Here is a 13,065-nt window from a genome sequence, read left to right as displayed (position 1 = left end):
GTACTTCTACTTCCAATCCCTTAAGCTTAGCCTCCTTAGGAAATCTCCACCTCTTCTTCCTAAGGAAGAGCCCCCTGCATTTGTAACCGAAACCCTGTAATAAAGCTCAACCCCTGTTCGACTCTGGAACGTCCTTTCTCTCATACGTTTATCCGGTTTGGCTAACCGAAGACCTGGGACAGGTAAGAAAGACTTGGGTAGCCCAATACAGGACTCTAGGTCTGGCATTGGAGGTCTCTGCATAAACCCCCTGATCCCCATGTGGCAGCCCTGCCCCCACCTGAGCAGCTGAACTTAATCTCCCACTGAATAGCAGCCCTGCCCCTGCCCAAAACCCTGAGGCTGGGAAGAAGCATTTGAATCTCAGACCCCAAGCGCTGGCTGGGCAGATCTGGAGGCGAGGTGGGGGTGGACAGGACACTCAGAAGTCAAGAAGGCTGGAAAAATGCCCAGAAAAGGTAAAAAAAATAAGACCATAGAAGGTTACTTTCTTGGTGAACAGGTATCTCCTCCCATCCTTTCAGATGAGGAAGAACAAGGCTTACCATGAAGGAAAGACATAGAAGTCAAGGCTTCTGTATCCCAAACATCCAAAATAAATGCTCAATGGGCTCAGGCCATGGAAGAGCTTTTTCAAAAAGGATTTTGAAAATCAAGTTAAAGAGGTGGAGGAAAAACTGGGAAGAGAAATGAGAGAGATGCAAGAAAAGCATCAAAAGCAGGTCAACACCTTGCTAACGGAGACCCAAAAAATGCTGAAGAAAATAACACCTTGAAAAATAGGCTAACTCAGTTGGCAAAAGAGGTTCAAAAAGCCAATGAGGAGAAGAATGCTTTCAAAAGCAGAATTGGCCAAATGGAAAAGGAGGTTCCAAAGCTCACTGAAGAAAATAGTTCTTTCAAAATGAGAATGGAACAGATGGAGGCTAATGACTTTATGAGAAACCAAGAAATCACAAAAACAAAACCAAAAGAATGAAAAACTGGAAGATGATGTGAAATATCCCATTGGAAAAACAACTGACCTGGAAAATAGATCCAGGAGAGACAATTTAAAAATTATGGGACTACCTGAAAGCTGTGATCAAAAGAAGAGCCTAGACATCATCTTTCATGAAATTATCAAGGAAAACTGCCCTGATATTTTAGAACCAGTGGGCAAAATAAATATTGAAAGAATCCACCGATCCCCTCCTGAAAGAGATCCAAAAAGAGAAACTCCTAGGAACATTGTGGCCAAATTCCAGAGTTCCCAGGTCAAGGAGAAAATATTGCAAGCAGCTAGAAAGAAACAATTCAAGTATTGTGGGAATACAATCAGGATAACACAAGATCTAGCAGCTTCTACATTAAGGGATAGAAGGGCAGGGAATATGATATTCCAGAAATCAAAGGAACTAGGACTATAACCAAAAATCACCTACCCAGCAAAACTGAGTATAATACTTCAGGGGAAAAAGTGGTCTTTCAATGAAATCAAGGACTTTCAAGCATTCTTGATGAAAAGACCAGAGCTGAAAAGAAAATTTGACTTTCAAACACAAGAATGAAGAGAAGCATGAAAAGGTGAAGAGCAAAGAGAAGTCATAAGGGACTTACTAAAGTTGAACTGTTTACATTCCTACATGGAAAGACAATATTTGTAACTCTTGAAACTTTTCAGTATCTGGGTAGTTGGTGGGATTACATACACACACACACGCGCGCATGGGTGCACGCACACACAGAGACAGAGAGCACAGAGTGAATGGAATAGGATGGGATCATATCTTAAAAAAGAGTGAAATTAAGTGGTGAGGGAGAAATATATTGGGAGGAGAAAGGAAGAAATGGAATGGGGCAAATTATCTCTCATAAAAGAGGCAAGCAAAAGACTTTTTAGTGGAGGGAAAAAGAGGGGAGGTGAAAGAAAAACATGAAGTTTACTCTCATCACCTTCCACTAAAGGAAGGAATAAAATGTACACTCATTTTGGTATGAAAACCTATCTTACAATACAGGAAAGTGGGGGAGAAGGGGATAAGCAGGGTGGGGTGATGATAGAAGGGAGGGCAATGGAAGGAGGGAGCAATCTGAAGTGAACACTCTTGGGGAGGGACAGGATCAAAAGAGAGAATAGAAGCAATGGGGGGCAGGTTAGGATGGAGGGAAATATAGTTAGTCTTACACAACATGACTATTATGGAAGTCATTTGCAAAACTACACAGATATGGCCTATATTGAATTGCTTGCCTTCCCAAAGAGAATGGGTGGGGAGGGATGGATGAAGAGAAGTTGGAACTCAAAGTTTTAGGAACAACTGTTGAGTACTGTTCTTGCTACTAGAAAATAGGAAATACAGATAATGGGGTATAGAAAGTTATCTGGCCCTACAGGACAAAAGAGAAGATGGGGACAAGGGAAGGGAGGGTGATAGAAGAGAGGGCAGATTGGTGATAGGGGCAATCAGAATGCTCAGTGTTTTGGGAGTGGGGGGAGGGGACAAATAGGGAGAAAATTTGGCACACAAAATTTTGTGAAAATGAATGTTAAAAGTTAAATAAATAAATTAAAACACAAAAAAGAGGAAAGGGAAATAAATAATGTTAGTTAGAAAAGGAAGAAGCATGGCAAAAGCAACCCTAGATTTGGAATTTAAGAGGTCATTGGTAATTTTGGAAAGAGTAGTTTCAGTTAAATAATGATATTATAAATTCTTTTGTAAAGAGATGAAGAATCAAAAACAGGACAGAAAATAGAGGCAATAAATGTAGACATCTTTTTCAAGGAGTGAAGGTATAAGATATTGGATGACAGATGACAGACAGAGGGTCAAATTTTTTTTGAAGGGTAGGTATGATTTGGGCATGTTTCAAGATAGCAGGGAAGGGATCAATAAATAGAAAAAGACAAAATGAGAGAGAGAGACAGACAGACAGACAGACAGAGACAGAGAGACAGAAAGAAGAGAGACAGAAAGAAGACAGAGATACAGAGAGACAGAATCAGAGAGAGAGACAAAATAGACGGAATGCAATTGAAGTGCTCACTCCCTTTACCCACACAAATCACAAATGCTCTACATTTTAGTAAATAATTACCTGAAATAACATAAACAAAGACCATGGCAAATTTAAAGCACTATATAAACATTCGAAATTTTATTATTTAACAAATGATCTTTAAGAGTTATTGCCATCAAAAAATATATTACTTGGCAGCCAATGTAGTGATGATCCTCTCCAAAATGAGCTATGCTGGTCACAAAGTATCTCAGAAGAGCAGAATTGTAAGGTGCCTTAGAAATTATCTAGTTCAACTGATGGACTCTGAATAAAGATGAAAGCATACTTTTCTCACTTATATTTTGTGCTTTTTCTTTTCGATCTGTTTCCTCTTTCACAACTGTGACTAATATAGAAATATGTTTTATATGACTGCACATGTATAACCTATATCAAATTGCTTGCCGTTTTAGGAAGAGAGAACTCAAAATCTTGTTAAAATGAATACTAAAAATTGTTTTTTACATATAATTGGGGAAGAGATACTATAAAAAAAAGAAATTATCTAGTTCAAACTTCTCCTCAGAGCACAAACATATCATCCATCTGCTGACATGCAGAGTTTCAAGGTTTGATAGTACCTGACAGAACTTGTTCTCAATTAACAAAATTCATAAATTTTGATAACTCAGTTCCACTTTTGTCCAACCCTTATGTTTTAAAGATGAGGTATTAAGACCACAGAAGGCCAACTGACATGCAAAGTTAACAAAGGTAGTAGTGACCAGTGAGTTTTCTGATTCTAAATCCAGTGTTTGGTCTCCTACATCACATTTCACATGCCTGAATTCATGTAAAACCATTCTGAGTACTAATATACTTTGATTTCAGATATTTGGAGTTTTCCTGTCATTCAGTATAGTTCAATCCTGTAATTTCACTGTTGTAGGAAATTGGACCTCCAATGAAGAAGAGTTACGCAATTTAATTCAATTAAACAAGCATTTCAAAAGTATTTCCTCTCTTTTAAAACATTTTGCGAGGTGCTGAGATTACAAAGACAAAAATAAAAATAGACCCTTATCTCAAGGAGCTAACATTCTTGTGGATGAAACAATATGTACAAAGATAAATTATCTTTACTATATATGTACGAATATGATTTTATTATAGAAATTATTTTTATTTTATAATTATTTATAATTATTATTAATTATAATTAATTAATTATATTAATATTTATTATTTTTAATATATAAATATATTGAATAAGTATATATACATTACATATTGTGTATGATATATAATGTATAAAAATATAATATTGTATAAGCATATGTGTAATATAAACATTATATAAGCATATACACATAAATTTACATGTTTTTTTTTTTCCTTGATTGGAGAGAGGGAAAAATAGTGGAACTGCTAACACCTACCTGACTGAGAGGTTTGGGCTTCAGTCAAAAAAAAACCTAACCTCTAACTTAGGGAGTTGCCTCAGGAAATCAAAAGATTAAATGACTTTCTCATGGACACACAAGTACTGTACCTTAGGGTGGTGTTGAAATAATTTATTTTATCATCTCTAGCCCCTTAACTAGGAAAAAAATCTTTTGGAATGAATCAAATAAACAGGGCCTGTATACCTCCTTGAATCAATCAAAGTCATTGTGTGAGAAACTTGTTGTCCTCCAAGGATTCCTTAATTTGTTGGAAAGGAAGGAGTTAACTTACAACCAGTGAGAAAAATTTGGGGTCTGGATCTGAGAGAAAGCACCATAGTTTCAGTACACTTGAGAAAAGAGATGATTGAAGCTATGATGAAGAAACAAGATAATGAGGAGAGTCATTGGTTCTGCTGGCATATAGGAGCAAAAGATCCAAGCAGAGAGAATTTCCAGGAAAAAAATCAACTCTTTCCCCAGCTTCCCTTTTACTGCCAGTTTATCCACAGACACTTTAATATAATCCTACTTTTCTTGCCCAAATATTTTTAGTAAACTGAAATTTTGCTCACAGTAAGAGGCTAGGGGTTAACTATATGAAAAGATATATGTAATGTAAGGGAGAGAGGCCAACCTTTACTTCCATGTTTAGAATTTGCCTGACTTAAGGCTCTGTAGAATTGATTGAACTCAGAACTTTTCATAAAAAAAATAAAAAAAAACAAAAAAAACCCCAACTACCTAAAGCTGAAGTTCTGGGAGGATTGGATGTTGAAAGTTTACAGGAAGGTTTTAAAACTGGTTTTGCAGAGGGCTTTCTAAAAGCACAAACATTAACGCAAATAACAACAACAAAAACAAAATAAGCAAAAAGTCCAAATGATTCCTTAAGATGAATACATTTCTCTTCCCCCACACCCCTCCCACTTCTCCTGTTTGGTATTTATGAACTATTAACTAAGAAGAACTAAGTGGACATTATATTGATTCCTAGACTTAAATAAAATGATTTAATTATTGTAACCTGATATCACAGAAGAAGAACTTGAACCCAGATCTACCTGTCTTGAAGACTAGAGCTTTTATCCACTATCCAGATTGCTTCTGGCCCTTCAGTGTAGGCACACCATTTTAAATGAATAGTGATGTATGTGCTATGCAGCTAGCTATATGACTGTTGGATATAATAGTTCAAAATTGATTCTGTTGTCAAAAGTTTTGTTAATGTATAAAGTTGGCCTCACAATGGGGTATTCCCTACATAAGTCCTACTCCAATGCTGCAATGTGGGTGGAGGTGACCCAGGGTCTTTAAAGATTGTGCCAAACAAGCATTAGCTTTGGCAGGTTCTATCAAAGCTGGAACAGTTTCAAGTGTCATCCAGTGATGGACTATATGTTTTTCTACCAAGGACCTACCTAGCTCAGTTTGGAGAGGTTCTTCACCATTTTGACTACTGAATAAAGAATTTCTTTCCATAAGAGCTCTTCTACTTAAGTGATAAAGAGTTGCAACCTGGTTTTGTAAAGCACAAACCTGATTTTGTAAAGGTAGTACCTAAAACCAAAGATCACAAGACCTTGATTAGGGAAGGAAGTGACTATAGATTTTCAGGAATGATCTGATAAATTGAGATGTATATACTTAAAACTCATTTCCCTTGTGTCTTTTCAGAATTGAAGACAGGAAGATCAAGAATTAAAACTTACCTCATACACTTAATACCTGGGTTGTCATGGATAAAATTACTTAATCTTTCTCAGCCTCAAAATTTTCATCTACAAAATGGGAATAATAATATTGGTTACTTCTAGAAAATAGGTTTCAATTTAGGAAGGACCTTAGAGATTTTCTAGTCTAACTTCTTCGTTTGATTATTCAATAAAATGATATCCCACAGAGAGACCTAGCTCACAGGGTTGTGGGGGATCAAATCTTGTAAGATATATAAAGTACTTAGCAAACCCTAAAGCATGATATGTATAAACTATATGGCAAACTTATGGAAGGATATGGCAGGATCATTGGAGGGAACTTAAAAACTGGTGAAATTACGGAGCCATTTCAGTATGATTATGATTATTATATGTAAGTGACTTCTGTCAATTAAATTACGTAGATGAGGAATCAGTTAGGAGTTAGGAAGACCAGGCCTCATATTGGCTATGTGAACCTGGGAAAGTCACTTGACCTTTCAATGCTTTAGGTATCTCTCTGTCTCTAAGTTGGAGAGAAGATGTTAACTTGTAGAAGGGAGTTTCCTCATCAGTCATTCAGCTAACAAACATTCATTAAGCATTTACTAAACATCAAGCACTCTGCTAAGTGTTGGGAATCAAGTACAAGCAGAAGGAAAGACCTACCCTACCCTCAAGAAGCTAACATTCTAATGTGGAAAACAATATGAAAAAAGAAGCTGTAGATGACTGTGACATATACCACTACACTATAAGAAATGATGAACTTGATGATCTTAGAAAGATACAGGTAGAATTGCATGAAATAACCCAAGAGTGAAAATGAGTGAAATGAGCAAAACCAAGAGAATGTTGTATACAGTAACAGCAAACAACTTTGAGTGACGAAGCTATTTTGACTATTATAGTTTCCCAAATTAATTATAAAGGAAATATGAAGGAAGATGCTGTTTACATCCAGAAAAAGAACTGATAAATAGAAGTATGTATAGGATAGTTTTACTTTATATATACATATTGGCATCTAATGGTAGCCATTTTTAGGACGGGGCAAGGAAGAGAAAAAAGGGGAAAAATTACATAACAACTATTATCTATTTACAAGGAATAGCAAGTTGTACATAAGAGATTTGTAGTTTCATGTGCAATCTTCTCTTTTTTTCTATTCTACTATGTTATGGAAATACTTATTGAATTTCTTAAGCTCAGAATAAAATAAAATAAAGAAACTGAAAAGGGCAAGGTGGAGCAGAAAGTACCTGACATGGCAGAGAAAAGAGGCATGGTAGAGAGAAGCCTGGAGAAGAATGAGATATGGTTGGCCTGAGCACTCTCTTTTTTTAAAAAAATTAATTATGGAGTAAAACAAGCATTTCCATAGCATAGTACAATAATAAAAAAATTGCACATGAAACCGCAAATTCACTTCTGAAAGGAGATGTCCAATCCTAGGAAGAAACTAGGGGGGTGCAAACAATGTGTACATTTTAGGGCTGGTTGGAGCTTTCAAGATGGAGAGGTTTTGGAAGCGTGATAGAGAAAATCTTTGAGTCTAGGTCCAAGAAGAATGAGTTCATTATTGAAATGAAATCACAAGTCCAGTAATTATCCTATCTCCATATATAATAATATTCAGTATGATAAAATTGTAATATGGAAGTAATACTGGTCTTAGACTGGCACTGTAATTTAAAGTAGCTCTGAGTCATAAGGACCATAGATTTAGAGATAGAAGATACCTCAGAGGGCATCAAAATCCAGTCCCTTCATTTTAGAGAAAAAAGAAACAAGTTCATAAAGGTTAAAATGACTTGCCCAAGATTCCCCAGCAAGTGAATATCTGAAAACACATTTGAACTCAACTCTCCCTGACTTCTAGTCCTCCTCTTTAGACTCTGGTTGCTGCAGCATGTTTATTATGTCCTTCCTAAAAAATGGCACAAGATTCCATGCAATAAGCCTTGCAGTGGTCATCTAGACAGAAAAAAGGCAAAGGCCAAACCTGGAGCTTTGAAAAAAATTAAATGGCTCTGATTACTTTAGCATTATCGCCCGTTTGTATTCACATGCAGATCTTGACATTCCCTTCATAATTAAAGAATGTCTGTGAAATGAGTAATAAAAGGATTAAGTAAAACCTGAAGTTTCTGCTCACAGCCAGGGCTTTTTTTTTTTTTAATATTCATAAATGCCATTTATTTTTCAGTAACTTGAGATCTCCTTATTTCTTGCTCCAAATGTAGAAAAGGCCTTCCCTAGGAGCAAAAACATAAGGGCAAAAGGGAAAGGGAAAAAAATCACAGCAGGAAAGAAAAGCAAGAGCCTTAAAAAAATGATTATTATATTGGAAATGTAGACTCTCATTTCTTTCAGAGAGCAACAGCTCCCCCACCAATCTGATGGCTGTCAGGGTAATTGCAACGAATAAAACTACAAAAGGGGAAAATGAATCTGGAGACTAGCATCTATTAGGATTGTGGCTGCAGTCATGTCAGTCATGTCACTCTCCTTCCCCTCCCCCAGGTGCCCCTACGCCCACCTTCATACACACATTGTAGTAGGGCCCACCTGCTCTCTCCGTTCCTCAGGTCAGCTTTCCGTGTTTAGTGCTGGGCTTAAGCTTTTCTGTGCTACATGTATGAAACAGGGTCCAAGGTACTATTAGGTATTTCTACCTCAGACAGATCGATCTGCCAGTAATAGATTTGTCTGTGGGGTAAAATGACTTAAAAATTCAGAAGAAACACTCTGTGAAACCATGAATAGTGTTCATTTCCCCCACTACTTCTGCTCCCTGAAAAACACACAGAGAGAAAAGTCCAGAAGTTTTGAATTAGAGCTTAGTTTCTGCAATCTCTTCTGTCCAAATACTCCTGCTGCCTTCCATTATACCACAGATCATTGGCTACTACTGAAGGATACAGCTTACTTGACAATGTAGATTAGCATTAGGTCTCTTGTATGGGATGAATACATTCTTTTTTAGTCAAATTTGGCTTTAAGGAGATTTTAGAAGGGGAAAACAAATAAGACACTGTTCCTAAATCAAAATGGAAGGCCCTAACTGGAATTTCCATAGAATGTTTAAAAAGGGACAGACTTCTTTTTGGTACAATATTCATGTTTCTAGTTCTCTTCTAAGTATCTGTCTCCAGCTATAGTCAAACACATTTTCCAGTAAGGAAGCAAATTCTAGCAAGCATAATGTATTGAAGAAGGTGCCAGGTTTGAAATTTGGAAGGCCTAGGTCCAAATCCTGCCTCAGACACTTGCTACTTACATGAACCTGGGTTAGTCATTTGTCTTCTTAGCTTAGGTCTACTTATCTGTAAAATGAGAGAGGTTAAGCTTACTTCCGGTAAGGTCCCTTTCAGCTCTGAAAATATGATTCTATGATGACAATAATATTGAATGAAATTGTGTCTTAATACATTTAATCAGGTCATTTAATTAAATGGAATTTTTCTTCATTCTTCTTTGAGGAGAAAAAGGTAAACACCACCATGGTACACTGGATAGACCATTAGCTCTGGGATCAGAGGGTATGGTTTGAAATCTCACAATAAAATTCACAATAAGTATGACCTTGGGCAAGTGACTTGGTTCCCCATATCATCCTCATTTGAAAAATAAAGGAGCTATAATAAATAACCTTTTCCATCCCTACTTGCTCTAGATCTGTGTGCCTATGACAAGAAAGTGAGTTGTTATCTGGATATAAATTGGAGTTAATTGAGATGCTACCTAATCTCCTAAATCTCCCTTCATTTATATCTCTGATAAGAACAGGTTTTATGGAAAGGGGAATCAAGTGATTGTACATACAAAGTGATTCCAAGGGTATCTAGGACCTCTCTGATACCAACTCCCATATCCCTTCCCAAATATCAGTTCAGTCATCCCATAATTAGGGATTCATTCTTTGGGTATTGAAAAGGTTTTATCTCCATAAATGCTACATGAAAAAATAAGTGAATTTAGACACTGGCAAACATATGGACTCTAACAGTTTGCTAAGATGGTGTCTTTATGTAGAGAATGCTAAAGAGCTGTTTCTAGGAAAATCATGATGACTGGAGAATGCATGGACATTCTGTAACTGATTCTAATTGACTCACCACATGGTGAAAAGGAACATTTTTTCCATCAGCCATGTCACTGGAACTGTCATGGATATCAAAAAGGTTTGAGCTGGTTCCATCCATCTCTTTACTGTATTTATATGTGGGGGAGCAAGGTACCTCCTTTACATGGTGTCTACTGAAACCATGCAGTATGGGGGAAGACCTAGGAGCTTCCTTTTTCCCTCTGAGAGGTCCCTGAGAAATGGGACTTTCTTGGACTTTTCATTCATTATTTTCTATTCCAGGGGCAGGGAGTGGAATCTCTGACTTTGGGAGTTTTGAAGTCTGAAAGTGACAACCACAGGAATTCGAAAGTATAGGAATATAGACTGAGAAAAGTAGTCAATAAAGCATTAATATAAAAGACACTATTAGGCATTTCTATCCTAGATAGATCTGACTTCAGGTAATAGATTTGTCTCCAGAGCAAAATGATTTAAAAATCAAGAAGAAACACTCTGCAAAAGCAACAATAGTGTTCATTTACCCATACCTTTACTGGAACAGCTTATCTGGAGTGGCCTTAACGATTTTGTCTCAATGGAAACCATCAGTGATGTCACATTTGGACAAGAACTTGGTAGGACCAATGCTATATAGGAACTAGGCTATGTTTCCAGTCTAACCTCTTTCTCCCAGGCCAAGGTGATATAGATTACGCCCCACCTCAAGATATGAGGATAAATGCTTGTATTTTTTCTTGTCCTGTCTTTGAATTAAATATCAATTTGTATAAACCAATAGAAGTTAAATAGAACTAGGCTACTAGTCACTGACTCTTACCAAATGGGAAGAATGTAGCTGGTAAGGGCTTGATCCACTAGCAAAGAGAAAAGACATGCCAAATAAACCTTCAAGTGCCTAAAAAATGTTGAGGGGAAGATGTAACAAGGTTTTGAAAGAGTAGGGCAAGAGTGTATATGCTATCTAAGTATCTCTGAGGGAAGTACTAAATAACGTAAAGTGGTACAACTAGCTAATACCATCTCAGGAATGCATTTATCCTAACTCCATTTTCAACATAAACTGTTAACTGAAAGCCAGATCCTTCAGGATTGTAACAAGATAGGTGCCAGTGAGGTGCCAAATGTAAGCTCTGCCTACTTCATAAGTTTTCCTAGGGCCAACACTGTGTACTGTATCCTTTAATCATCGCTGAGCTCCATAATAATAACCTAGAGACAGTGAATCATCAAGGATTAAACTCCATGTGGCAAGCTGTAATTATTAAACAGGACCTTGTGCAGATACTTCTAAGAGGAATTGTCAACCAAAGTTTAAAGAGAGAAAGGAGAGAGGGAGAGAGAGAGAGAGAGAGAGAGAGAGAGAGAGAGAGTGAGAGAGAGAGAGACAGAGACAGAGAGACAGAGAGAAACAGAGACAGAGAGAGAGAGAGACAGAGAGAGAGAGAGACAGAGAGAGAGACAGAAAGAGAGAGAGAGAGAGAGAGAGAGAGAGAGAGAGAGAGAGAGAGAGAGAGAGAGAGAGAGAGAGAGAGAGTTTTCTGTCTGGTTAAACTTTAGTTAATCACAATCCAATTTACCAGGACCACCACATTTTAATTAATCAAGCCTTCAATGTGTTTAGTTAGTGCCGTTTATCCTTGTCACCAGCACCAAGGATCTGTGTTCTCTGCATTGCAGAAGGTGGAGGGCTTCCAGAAGGGAGACTTCAAATTGTTAAAGAGATAAAAGAATCTTATCTATTCTCAAAGGTCATATATAAATAAAGTCATAGATACATGGCCTTTAATGCATTTCAAAATTCTTTTGTGAACGAAACCTATATGTAGGGCACTGGTATTAGGTGTTGAGGATTTGATCAAAATGACTCATATCCTGTGTTAAAGCAGATTACATTTGACTGGAGGTGGGAGAGAGCAATGGCATATAGAATATGAACACAAATAAGTATAATACAAGATAGAGAGAGATGGTAACCCGAAAAGGTCAAGTAAAGATGCTCTAGGAATATTTGAGAAAGTGAAGAATACTTTCATCTGAGATTGGGGATAAGGGGAAGTTAGGGGGGTTGGTCACCTACAAGAGAGCACATTGAAGGGCTATAGATACTAAAAAAGGAAGATTCGAGGAGGGAATACAGCCCCTTAACAGGGCATGAATGGTCTGTGCAAAGGCAGAGGCAAAGGGAATATTTTGTGTAATTCAGAGAACAGTTTGTTGTCTGGCTTGAACCTCCTAGAACCTAGGGTGGGTAAAGTTGGATAAGGTGAAAAAAGGGTTGGAAATATGGATAGAAAAAACACAGTAGAGGAATGAGGTTGGTAAGCTTGCATTTTATTAAAGTGTCAATAGGGAGCCACTGATATTTTTGAGTAGGGCAGTGCAACTACAGGAAATTCACCTTAGGAAGGTAATTGTGGCAACACCCATATGAAGAATGGATGGGAGAAGGGAGATACTGGAGGCAGGGAGATCATCATAAAGCCATTGTAATAGTGCTGGCGTGAGATGATGAAGGCCAGGAATAGGGTGGGGACAGATTGAGAGATGTGGAGATCAAATTGACATATTTTATTGGATGTTGTAGGGGGTGAGAGAGGGGAATTAAAGATTACTGTGAGTTTGAAAATCTGAAAAACTGAGAAGATAGTGATGCCTTTAATAGGAAATAGAATGGATAGAGGAAAGGAGGATTGAGTGAGGAAAATGATGAGATTAGTTTTGTTCTTGTTGAGTTTGCCATGCTGGCAGATCACCCATATGAGACTGACATTGAGGAGCAAGATTAGGGCTGGATAAAACGTTTGGTAATCATCTTATAGAGATATAATGGAATCTTTGGTTGAAG

The sequence above is a fragment of the Notamacropus eugenii genome, chromosome 6, assembly GCF_028372415.1.
Source record: "Notamacropus eugenii isolate mMacEug1 chromosome 6, mMacEug1.pri_v2, whole genome shotgun sequence".
Lineage (NCBI taxonomy): Eukaryota > Metazoa > Chordata > Mammalia > Diprotodontia > Macropodidae > Notamacropus > Notamacropus eugenii.
Note: the sequence above shows the minus strand (reverse complement) of the source record.